Source organism: Pleurodeles waltl, chromosome 7 (assembly GCF_031143425.1).
Source record: "Pleurodeles waltl isolate 20211129_DDA chromosome 7, aPleWal1.hap1.20221129, whole genome shotgun sequence".
NCBI classification, from domain to species: Eukaryota; Metazoa; Chordata; class Amphibia; order Caudata; family Salamandridae; genus Pleurodeles; species Pleurodeles waltl.
Genome location: NC_090446.1, coordinates 1,396,268,457 through 1,396,282,163, shown reverse-complemented (window position 1 = coordinate 1,396,282,163; position 13,707 = coordinate 1,396,268,457).

Below are 13,707 nucleotides of genomic sequence, written 5' to 3'. Positions count from 1 at the left end.
ATCTAGGGCCAGATGTAGGTAGGAAAAATTTAGCGAGTCGGAAATTGCGAGTCGTTGTGACTCGCAATTTCCGACTCGCTAAATGGTATCCAAGAAGAAAACGCGACTTCAATTTGCGACTCGCAAATGAAGTCGCACTGCATATTGCGAGTCCGCTGTTTGCGAGGTCGCTTTTTGCGACCGCGCTAAAAACGAACACGCAATTTGCGAGTGGGTGTCGCAAATTGCGACTGTGCCGCAAATTGAATGCAGGTGCTGCAGAACACTCTGGAAAACACTTCCTGGCTCATGATGATGACATCACAGCCAGGAAGTTTACAAATACACCTGGGAGGAGGGAGGACCACACCCATTTGAACAGCAGAACTGCAAACAGAGAGAACAGCAGCTACCATGGCTGAGACACCAAGGAAGCGCAAACTTAAATTTGCAGAGAAAGAGCTGGAGGTGCTGACAGAGGAGTGCTGCCAGCACCATGACCAACTTTTTGGGAAGGCAGCCCTCACCGTGCCAGAGGTGGAGAAGAGAAGAATCTGGACGGACATCCAAGACAAAGTGAACTCCCTGGTGTCAGCCACCGGAGCATCGAAGAACTCAAAAAAAGGTGGTATGACCTGCGCTCCCGGACCAAGGAGAGGGTGGCAGAGCGGCTCCGGGAGATGAGGGGCACTGGAGGGGGACCATCCACAATACCACCACCCACACCCCTGGAGGAAAGAGTTGAGGAGACCCTTGAGCCAGAGGCAGTGTGCGGGATGGGAGAGCTGGATACATCAGAGCCAGGACCATCAACTGGTGAGTACCATGAGACATGCATGTACCCTCAATTATGCCATACCCCTACCCACCTTGTACACAGTAGCATTCACAACCAAAATAGCTCCATTTCAGAGTAGCAACCATCTGCATGGTGCATTATGGGCAATGTAGTCAAGTAGGCAGTTGATAGGCAACAGTTTATTAGGAAGTTGATAACAGATAGATACTGACAGTGTGTTCCCTATGTCCCACAGGTCTCCCACAAGACATCCCCACCAGCCAAAGCTGGTCAGCCACCAGCCAACAGATGAATCAGGACCAGCCACCACTGAGACCTGCACCACCAACACTCAGTCCCCTCATGATACACCAGTTGCCATACTGGTGTGTGATCCAGCACCTGGTCCCAGCCACAGTGCCACTGTAGAAGACACGGAGCCTCCACTGCATCGCAGGCGACGTGTAAATGTACCACCAGAGCCGCAGGCAGAGTCAGGGGACGCCTCCATGTCACCAGCTGAGGCCGCACTCCTACGGGGTCAGCGCCTGCAAACACAGGAGATTAGGAGAATTTCAGGGGCAATGCGGCGCATGGAGCGAAACCAAAGCAGTAGTATGCAGCTTGTAGACACGGAGTTGCAACAACTGAACACACATGTGGGCGACCTTGCACTCTCCATGAGACAACTTGTGTCCGAACTCATAACTTAGAGAGAGGGTGCAAGGCGTCGTGACAGGCAGCTACTTAACGGGCTGGACCGCATGTCTGCCTCCATAGTCAGGCTGGCTGTGAACACTACTGGCCTTTCTAGGCGCACTGTCAGCCTCCAAGTTGACATGGGCCACTTTACCAGTGATGTGGCACGTGGACTGGGCCGTCTCAGCCACGCTGTTGATATAATGGAGGCATGGCAGGTGGCCAGGGGCGCGGCTGACACGCCGCAAGACAACGAGGAGGGCTCCACCATCAGCAGTGTCTCTACCAGTGACACCAGGGTGTTGCGCAGTGGAAGCGCAAGGCAGGGCACTGCTGACACCCCTGAATCTTGCTTTCAGCAGGCCAAAGGTCCGTTCTATGATATTTCTGGTCCTCCTATGTACACTGTTGTATCGCCTCTCTGTCTCATTGCTGGGTGTTAAGTACGGGGTAAGTATCCATGGTCAAAGTGCATATGCACTGTCACCTGTGTGGCACAAAATGTACAATGTTAGCTGGGCATAGATGGGTTCCACATTGACCTGTGTGTATGTCTGCAAGGTGTATTCATCTATACCTAGGAGGTATCCGTCTCCAAACTCCCCACGTTCTAGGCGTTGGTGTATCCCACTGTGCCTGAAAATGGAGGAGTCATGTGTACTCCCTGGAAATTTGGCAACCATGTCAGTGATAACATAATGGGCGTCACATACCACCTGGATGTTCAGTGAGTGGGTACACTTCCTATTGTGGAACAGATATTCCAGGTTTGCAGGAGGGCATATTTGTATATGTGTCCCGTCTACACACCCTATGACATGGGGGAAGTTGGCAATCCTGTAGAATTCCAACTTGGTGCTGTTGATTTCTGCCTGATTCCTGGGTAGGTATATGTATCTGGACATGTGTGTGAGTAAGGCATCTAGGAATGCCCTGAAGAACCGTGAGAGTGAACTTTGGGAGACCCCACCTGCCACAGCAATGACCCCCTGATAGCTACCCGAGGCCAAGAGGTGCAGTGAGCAAAGCACTTGCACATGCGTAGGGATGGCGCAGCCGCGCACAGTCTGGCGTTGTAGCTGTGGATTGAGTAATTCTATTAAATCTAGTATTGCTGCACTGCTGAGTCTATATTTATCATAAATCTCCTCCTCAGTTTGTTGGAAAAGTGTCTGCCTGGTTCTGTATATCTTCTCCTGTCTCTGGCTCCTCCTCCTCCTCTGCTGGGTGGCGTGGGCTCTCCTCCTCATTCCTATCACATATATCTCTGCCATCTTGAGTAACCCAGGTACCTTCTGGGTCTCCTTTTATACTTTGGTTCTGGTTACCACCTGCTCTGAGTTAGTGGTAAATTGGAAGTGCAAAATGGGCTTTTTGCGACTAGTCGCAATTTGCGAGTGGCTATTGCATTTGGTTTGCGACTCGCAAATTGCGACTTTCCATTAGCGGGTCGCAAAATGGGGTCGCTATTTTTGCGAGTCGGTAATGGCTCGCGTCGCATTTTGCGAGTCGGAAATGGGATTTTTGCATCCCATTTCCGATTTTGCGGGGTCGCAAATTGCGATTCGGGCCATTTGCGACTCGCAAAAGTTTCCTACATCTGGCCCCTACACACATCAGCAAAAGGTTATGTAAATATACCTGACATGCCAGAGGCCCCTAACTTAAAAGGAATCATGGAGGCCACTCTCTCCAAAATACTTTTTCTGGGAAGTCTGAAACCGAACATTCCCTAAGAGTCTTCAACTGTCAACAAGAGGGCAGAAAAAGGGGGTGGGGAACTAGTGGAGCAGCAGTGATCCCTCATCCATCAGAGAGAAGCCATCTTATATGCAGCTGTGATGCAAAAGGACTTGTTCTTTGACAGCCCTAACCTGTTACGCTTTCCCAGTCTGTTTCTAAAGATGTTTCCCAATTCCTACAGAACAGAATTCCAAGACATGATGAAGGAAGGCACTATTAGAAACAGACTCCTGGCAACCTCTAAATACACTTCAAACCAAAAGTGTTTCTTTTTCATCAAACAGTCATGGGAGCATACAAGAGATCAGGAAGTCCTTGTGAGATGGCGCACTATTTTCCTCCTATGTCTGTTCTGCCTCAATGGTGTGAGGCAGAAGCCCCTTGCCTTTGATTTCATATGTCATCACTGATGTAATATGTGAGGTCAGAAGCAGTGCATCACAGTGGGGCAAGTTATGGTTATGTCAGTTATATATAACTGGCACATTTGCCTGTATTATTTTTTTTTTTTAAATAGTTGTGCTTCTTCATACTACCTTGCCCGTGTATAACGCCACTTTAACTTTTGTTTTAGAGAAAATTATAATTTTATTACGGTTTGTACCATACTACATGTTTGTGGCCTGGCCCTGCGCCCAACCCATAACCATGCACAGCCTTCAGCCACATGGAGCGGAGGTTGGTTTTAGCTTTGCAGGGTTATTGTGGAAGTCATGTGGGACAACAGGGTCTGCAACAGTGCAAGCACACTTTTTTTTCTTTTTGACTGCTAGAGTTTGGAGGGCCCTCTGGCTGGGGAGCTAGGGGGGGCACAGTATCCCTTCCCTGTACCATTATTGAATTTCTTGAAAATAGGTTCAGGACTTAGGAACTCAGTCCCCAAGGCCTGTAATGCCGCTGCAACATTTTTCTTTATGTTGCGGCCTCTAACCAGATTCTTCAGTCTTGTGTGACTCATGAAGGCCCAACCAATCAGAATGCATGTGTTGTCATTATTATTTTGGTGGAAGTCTGAGGTAGTCCCACCGCAACAGATAGCTTTAAAATTTTAAACTTCATTTCTCTAAAACAGCCGAACATAATTACACTAAATCAAAAAAAGCATGTTTTGCTTAAAGATCTAGGTTTCTGTTAAAGTTGTTTTTCCTGTATCATTGTCTAAATTTTCATAGGGAAAACATCAGGGAAAAATTGTAAATATGTTATTTCTTTTTGAGAAATTAAGGTTCAAAATTATAGATATATCGACACTTATAGCTATATCAATTACATGTAACTTAAATATCTTTTTTTAAACAGTGAATTTCAAAGGTAGTAAAATCTTACTACTTTTCTCAAGTATAATTCCGCTTTAACTTTTTTTTTAGTGTGTATATATATTTCACTGAAAAAAACAAAGGTTACAGGGATGTTATAATTAGGAAATAGAATTAAAAAAACATAGAAATTCACTTTAAAAAACCCAAAGGTTACAGGGATGCTATACTTAGGCTCACATTTTAAACGTACCAAACCACAGACATTCACCAGTCATCTCAAGTAACTATAACTCATGACCTAATGTAACTATAACTCTTGCACCTGCCATGCACAGTTTTTCAAAAAAGATGTCCTGAGTGCTGTAATTTGTGCAGTAATTAGTAGTGCATGGCGAGTGTGCGAGTTATAGTTAACTCAGTTTCAAGTTAAAGTTAGTAGGTAATAAATATATATATATATATATATATATATATATATATATATATACATAAATCACAAAAGAAAAAAAGTTTATACTCGCACACTCAGGATTCAAGGAAGAACAAAATTATTTTTAATCCAAACACGGTCACGTGATAATTACCACCATTAAGACTCCATTAAATACTATCTCACCATGAACATAGAAATAAGACAATAAATAAGTAAGTGATTCAACTGCAGCCCACACAACACAACCTCAGTATGAATGCAGATCTTAATACCAAGAAATACCAAAAAATAGCAGCTTTATGTTATATTATTGTTATTTGACTTATCTTAATGTATTAATGTCCCTGTATATTGCCCTCAAAAGGAGGAAGAATAAAACAAGAAAACAGTGTAACATAACATAGTTCATATTCCCTGGACCATAAAATAGACAATAAAATATTATAAATTAAGGTCCTAATTGGAATAAGAACAAATGACAAATCATCATACACTGTAAATCCGTATTCCTACCTATATGGCTACAAGGATAATTATCACTCACCCAAATCCTGTCAACAAGCCATATCAAACTAACCACTTTGCTATAGTTAAAAAAATTCTTATCTGAAAATCTGCAAAAAGGATCACCCAACAATAACGTGACACATAGAGAATGAAGACAATAGATTTCCATCCGACCCATCACATCTGAAAGAAAAATTGCATATATATGTAAAATAACATATGTATATAAATAGATAAATATCTCAATAAATACATTAGACACCAATAATAACACCATCATAAATCCAATACCTCTCTTGATATTAAATAATAAATATTATAAATAAATCTCATCAGTTTTCATAAGTTAACTCAATCATGTCTACTAAAAAACTTATTGTTTTCATATTAGAATAAATTATGAAAAATTATGACAGTTAAATAAGATCATAATAATTTTACATAACCTTGTCAAAATCTGTAAATCTTAGCAACTATCATACAAATGAGTATTCAATTCTTCCCCCATGTTCAATCCTTTCGGAGTCTTGGTCTCTAACTTTAAAATATGTTTAGACTCTTTTTTCCTGAATGTTAGTTCTCTGTTACCTTCTCTGTAACATGGAGGAACATGTTCAATACCACAATAAGATAGCTTAGTACAATCAGAGTTTTGTCTTTCTTTAAAATGCCTTGCTACCGGATAATGCTCATCACTAGATGTAATCACACGCATATGTTCTAAAATCCGTTTTTTAACACTGTGTTTGGTACTACCAACATACCATCTTAAACACGGATATTCTAGTATATAGATCACAAATGAAGTACTGCATGTTGTAAATTGATTAATTTGTCTGACTTTCCCAGGTTTACATACAGCATATTGCCTCCGCATAACGCTGTTACCACATGCCTTACAATGTCCGCATGGAGCAAAACCTTGTAAATTATGTTGCCTCAATTGTGGGATTGTAGTAATATCATTAGATCTTAGAATGTCATGTAAACTACGTCCTCTCCTATAAGTGATCTGCGGTCTTTTCTGTATTATATCTCCAATAACGGGATTGCTCTTCAGGATTTTCCAATTTTTTGAGATAATATTATTGATCTGTCTCATATCCTCATTATAGGTCATGATAAGTCTGGTCCCTTCCTTATCATCCCTTTCTGATTTGGTCGTATTATCAAAAAGGGTGTCAGATCTTTTTATCCCTTTTAATTTATCAATTGCTTTTTTGATTACCCACTCGGGATAACCCCGCTGTTTAAATCTTTTAATCATCTCTTTTTGTTCTACTTCAAAAGCTTCATCAGTACTGCTAATTCTTTTAGCTCTTAACAATTCTCCATAGGGATACTCCATTTTAGATTTTCTGGGTGACCACTAGAAGCATGTAGTAAGCTGTTGCCTGCAGTGTTCTTACGGAATAATTCAGTGGTGATCTTATAATCACTGATCTTTATCAAGATATCCAAAAATTCAATGGAAGATCTACTTATATTGTAGGTCAGGCAAATATTCAAATCATTCTTGTTTAGCTCACCAACAAACTGAATGGCCTCTACCTCCGTCCCTTTCCAAATAATGAAAAGGTCATCAATATACCTTAACCACAAGATTGCCTGACTAGCTTCTGGGTAGCGTTCCTCATCCTTGAAAATGGTCTCTTCCCACCAGCCTAAAAAAAGGCAGGCGAAACTCGGAGCGAAACATGTACCCATCGCAGTCCCATGGGTCTGTTGATAAAGAGTCCCATTAGACAAGAAAAAATTGTTAGTCAGACAATACCTTATCATATCCATTATCATATCATTATGAGCCAGATATTTTAGAGATCTCATACGTAAGAAATGTCTGCAAGCAGCAATGCCCTTATCGTGGTCAATAATAGTGTATAAAGAATTGACATCCAGTGTCAAAAGCTAAAAGTCATCTTCCCATATGATACCCTCCAACTTTCCCAGAAAGTCCTTGGTATCACGGACATAAGATGGCAAATTAACAACAAATTCTCTCAAGAAGTGATCTACATATTTGGAAACATTCTCCAATACACTGCCACATGAGGATACAATAGGTCTCCCTGGGGGGTTGGTTTCATTTTTATGAATTTTAGGAAGGATATATAACACCGGTAGTTTAGGAAAATCTCTTTTAAGGAAGCAATATTCTTCCCATATCAGTAAGCCTTTATCTTTCCATTCCATCAATAACTGCCAAATTCCAGTAACACTATTGGTATATGCCTCTTTAGTACTAACCCTATAAAACTGAGTATTGTTAAGTTGACGCATAGCCTCTTCAATATATTTTTGTTTGTCCATAAGTACTATATTCCCACCCTTATCAGCGGGACAAACAACTATATTTTTATCAGCAGCTACCTTTGTAATCAAATATCTCTGAGATTGAGTGAAATTTTGATTATCTCTAGGTTTGAACCATGTTTTATGTCGAAATTGAATTAAATCTTTAACCACCATTTCATGAAATGTGTCGATGTTATCATGGTTCATCATAGGAAAAAACGTAGATTTAGGTTTAAAACCAGTTGGAACAGACCGATCATATGTGATGTCCAACTCATCAAGAATCTGATAAACATTGTCGGTTACATTAGGATCAATTTCATTTCTCTCTAATTCATATAATGCCACTAAGGAATCCACATCACTGATACTAAGTACATCCTGAAGATCACTTCCCTGGGAAATTACTTCCCCCATACCAGATAAATCCTTTTGTTTAAACAATTTTTTTAGTTTAAATTTTCTGATTAACTTTAAAAAATCAATCGTTGTATCAGCATAATTAAACCGTTCAGTAGGACAAAAAGAAAGGCCTAAACATAATGTTGCTTTATCACTTTCAGATAGAACAAAGTTGGATAAGTTCACAATTGTCTTATTCAACATATTGATATCCATTAAACCTGTAGACTGGAGCTTCTTATTGTTTTTCCCACTTGCCCCAGAGTGAAATCTGTTCTTGTTATGATTTCTGAGTCTTTCTTGCCTTTTCTGACTCCGCCCCGTCTTCCTCTTCGGCCTGATGTCCTGCCTTTGTAATTTGCAGTTTGTCCCTGTTGGTTCTTGGAAATCTGCCTGCCATGTCGCAGCAGGCGATATTCGTCTAAAAAAGTCACTGGTTTGTTGGTAATTTCCTCAATAGATTTTTCACTCTCCGTAGAACTGGGAGTATCAGACTCCCTTATACTCTCCACATCACTATCAGAGATAGATTGTCCTTCCTGTGGTGGATGATTAGTAACAGATGATTTATATAGGTGATCAAATTTCCTTCTGAATGTCAGAATCCTTTCATTCTCATAATCACCTATATCTCTATGTAAGTTCTGTTGTTTTTTTATCTTAATATCATCCTCATATTTCTTCAATCTCAACTTCATTGCTTCCATAAATTTAGATATCATTTCCTTTTCAGATCTTGAATCAAGGTCATCTCTCATTTTCTTAATGTCCCCTAATAGGACTTTCCGATCTTGCCATGCATACTTAATAAGAATCTCAAGCATGTGTCTAGAACTCAGGGCAGAATTCTCTGCCCATTCTTTTAGCATCTCTGTATTAGGTGTCTCATAAGAAGGGGTAATAAAAATACGTAAACCCCTTGGGACCATTTGTTGGTCAACATAATTCTGCAAAGATGTGGCTTCCCACCATTTCGATAGTTCAGCTCTGCACATTTTCTCCAATTTATGTAGCAAAGTCTTTAAGTCATTAGTACTCTCCTGACAATAGCTGTGAGGGGTCCTCCTAATCATATCCGTGGAAAACAGCGTATGTGCTGCCAAACGTCTTTCATTCTCTATGTCGTCATCCATTGTGAAACAATACTTAAATCAAAAAGAATTTAAAAAAAGCCTTGAATCCCCCAGGAAATTGTTCCTGGTTCCCCTTGCCTGATAATTAATTTTAATTTTAGCAAAGCTGCCACCACTGTGCCGTTCAAATCCAATTATACTTGCTTATGTTTAAGTCAGAAAAGGCGAGAAAGACTCATCAATCATAACAAGAACAGATTTCACTCTGGGGCAAGTGGGAAAAACAATAAGAAGCTCCAGTCTACAGGTTTAATTGATATCAATATGGTGAATAAGACAATTGTGAACTTATACAACTTTGTTCTATCTGAAAGTGATAAAGCAACGTTATGTTTAGGCCTTTCTGTTTGCCCTACTGAACGGTTTAATTATGCTGATAAAAGGATTGATTTTTTAAAGTTTATTAGAATATTGAAACTAAAAAAATGGTTTAAACAAAACGATTTATCTGGTATGGGGGATGTAATTTCCCAGGGAAGTGATCTTCAGGATGTACTTAGTATCAGTGATGTGGATTCCTTAGTGGCATTATATGAATTAGAGAGAAATGAAATTGATCCTAAAGTAACCGACAATGTTTATCAGATTCTTGATGAGTTGGACATCACATATGATCGGTCTGTTCCAACTGGTTTTAAACCTAAATCTACGTTTTTTCCTATGATGAACCATGATAACATCAACACATTTCACGACATGGTGGTTAAAGATTTAATTCGATTTGGACATAAAACATGGTTCAAACCTAGAGATAATCAAAATTTGACACAATCTCAGAGATCTTTGATTGCAAAGGTAGCTGATGATAAAAATATAGTTGTTTGTCCCGCTGATAAGGGTGGGAATATAGTACTTATGGACAAACAAAAATATATTGAAGAGGCTATGCGTCAACTTAACAATACTCAGTTTTATAGGGTTAGCACTAAAGAGGCATATACCAATAGTGTTACTGGAATTTGGCAGTTATTGATGGAATGGAAAGATAAAGGCTTACTGATATGGGAAGAATATTGCTTCCTTAAAAGAGAGTTTCCTAAACTACCGGTGTTATATATCCTTCCTAAAATTCATAAAAATGAAACCAACCCCCCAGGGAGACCTATTGTATCCTCATGTGGCAGTGTATTGGAGAATGTTTCCAAATATGTAGATTACTTCTTGAGAGAATTTGTTGTTAATTTGTCATCTTATGTCCGTGATACCAAGGACTTTCTGGGAAAGTTGGAGGGTATCATATGGGAAGATGACTTTTTGCTTTTGACACTGGATGTCAATTCTTTATACACTATTTTTGACCACGATAAGGGCATTGCTGCTTGCAGACATTTCTTACGTATGAGATCTCTAAAATATCTGGCTCATACTGATATGATAATGGATATGATAAGGTATTGTCAGACTAACATTTTTTTCTTGTTTAATGGGACTCTTTATCAACACACCCACGGGACTGCGATGGGTACATGTTTCGCTCCGAGTTTCGCCTGCCTTTTTTTAGGCTGGTGGAAAGAGACCATTTTCAAGGATGAGGAACGCTACCCAGAAGCTAGTCAGGCAATCTTGTGGTTAAGGTATATTGATGACCTTTTCATTATTTGGAAAGGGACGGAGGTAGAGGCCATTCAGTTTGTTGGTGAGCTAAACAAGAATGATTTGAATATTGGCCTGACCTATAATATAAGTAGATCTTCCATTGAATTTTTGGATATCTTGATAAAGATCAGTGATTATAAGAACACCACTGAATTATTCCGTAAGAACACTGCAGGCAACAGCTTACTACATGCTTCTAGTGGTCACTCAGAAAATCTAAAATGGAGTATCCCCTCTGGAGAATTGTTAAGAGCTAAAAGAATTAGCAGTACTGATGAAGCTTTTGAAGTAGAACAAAAAGAGACGATTAAAAGAGTTAAACGGCAGGGTTATCCCGAGTGGGTAATCAAAAAAGCAATTGATAAAGTAAAAGGGATAAAAAGATCTGACACCCTTTTTGATAATACGACCAAATCAGAAAGGGATGATAAGGAAGGGACCAGACTTATCATGACCTATAATGAGGATACGAGGCAGATCAATAATATTATCTAAAAAAATTGGAAAATCCTGAAGAGTGATCCCGTTATTGGAGATATAATACAGAAAAGACCGCAGATCACTTATAGGAGAGGACGTAGTTTACATGACATTATAAGATCTAATGATATTACTACAATCCCACAATTGAGGCAACATAATTTACAAGGTTTTTTTCCATGCGGACATTGTAAGGCATGTCGTAACAGCGTTATGCGGAGGCAATATGCTGTATGTAAACCTGGGAAAGTCAGACAAATTAATCAATTTATAACATGCAGTACTTCATTTGTGATCTATATACTAGAATGTCCATGTTTAAGATGGTATGTTGGTAGTACCAAACACAGTGTTAAAAAACTGATTTTAGAACATATGCGTGCGATTACATCTAGTGATGAGCATTATCCGGTAGCAAGGCATTTTAATGAAAGACATAACTCTGATTGTACTAAGCTATCTTATTGTGGTATTGAACATGTTCCTCCATGTTACAGAGGAGGTAACAGAGAACTAACATTGAGGAAAAAAGAGTCTAAATATATTTTAGAGTTAGAGACCAAGACTCCGAAAGGATTGAACATGGGGGAAGAATTGAATACTCATTTGTATGATAGTTACTAAGATTTACAGGTTTTGACAAGGTTATGTAAAATGATTATGATCCATTTTAACTGTCATAATTTTTCATAATTTTTTTCTAATATGAAAACAATACGTTTTTTAGTAGACATGATTGAGTTAACTTATGAAAACTGATGAGATTTATTTATAATATTTATTATTTAATATCAAGAGAGGTATTGGATTTATGATGGTGTTATTATTGGTGTCTAATGTATTTATTGAGATATTTATCTATTTATGTACATATGTTATTTTACATATATATATGCAATTTTTCTTTCAGATGTGATGGGTCGGATGGAAATCTATTGTCTTCATTCTCTATGTGTCACGTTATTGTTGGGTGATCCTTCTTGCAGATTTTCAGATAAGAATATTTTAACTATAGCAAAGTGGTTAGTTTGATATGGCTTGTTGACAGGTTTTGGGTGAGTGATAATTATCCTTGTAGCCATTCATGTAGGAATAAGGATTTACAGTGTATGATGATTTGTCATTTGTTCTTATTCCAATTAGGACCTTAATATATAATATTTTATTGTCTATTTTATGGTCCGGGGAATATTAACTGTTTTCTTGTTTTATTCTTCCTCCTTTTGAGGGCAATATACAGGGACATTAATACATTAAGATAAGTCAAATAACAATAATATAAACTAAAGCTGCTATTTTTTGGTATTTCTTGGTATTAAGATCTGCAGACATACTGAGGTTGTGTTGTGTGGGCTGCAGTTGAATCACTTACTTATTTATTGTCTTATTTCTATGTTCATGGTGAGATAGGATTTAATGGAGTCTTAATGGTGGTAATAATCACGTGACCGTGTTTGGATAAAAAATAATTTTGTTCTTCCTTGAATCCTGAGTGTGCGAGTATAAACTACTTTTCTTTTGTGATTTATGAATTACCGGCTTGCTCGTGCCGGTTCTCGCACCACCCCTCTTGGGCCGATTGTGTTCTATTTTTCGAGCACTTGGATTTAATTTAATATATATATGCATACATATATATATATAAATATATTCACTGAAAACAACAAATGTTCAGGGAGATTATAGTTAGGAAATAGAAAAAAAACAAAGAAATTATCATTAAAAAAAATACAAATGTTACAGGGATAATATAGTAAGGCTGGCATTTCAAACTTATAAAAATCATAGAAATTTTGCAGTTAGAGTTATTTCAAGTAACTATGACTCTAATGCCCTAAGGTAACTATAACTTGCGGCCTGCCATGTACAGTTTCCTTATCAATAATTTTATAGCAAATGCTGCAGTGATAATTTCAGTGATGACATAGAAGATGTCATGACTGATGTAATATATGGGGTTATTAGCAGTGCATGGCGAGGGCAAGAGATATAGTTACCTTAGGGCACGAGTTGCAGTTACTTGAAATAACTCTATCTATAACTGCTGAATTTCTGTGGCTTTGTACGTTTCAAATGTGAGCCTAACTATAACATTCCTGTAACCTTTGATTTTTAAGTAATTTTCCCTTTACATTAATCCAACACCGCCACCCACAGCGACAGGGGATTGGCAACACGGCCTGGCATGTGGCCTATCACCTTTAAGCACCCAACCCTGCACCACGCATGGTCTTTGGCCGTGTGCGGTCAGGGTTGGATGCAAGGCCTGGCCAGGCCCAGCGGCCAAAACTCCATTATGTAGCGAACTGTGCACCATGCACATCCTTCACAAAGAAAAGAAAAAGGGGCATAGTAGGAATACCCTGATTCCCTAGACTTGGTGATGGGGTCCCCTGGGAATCC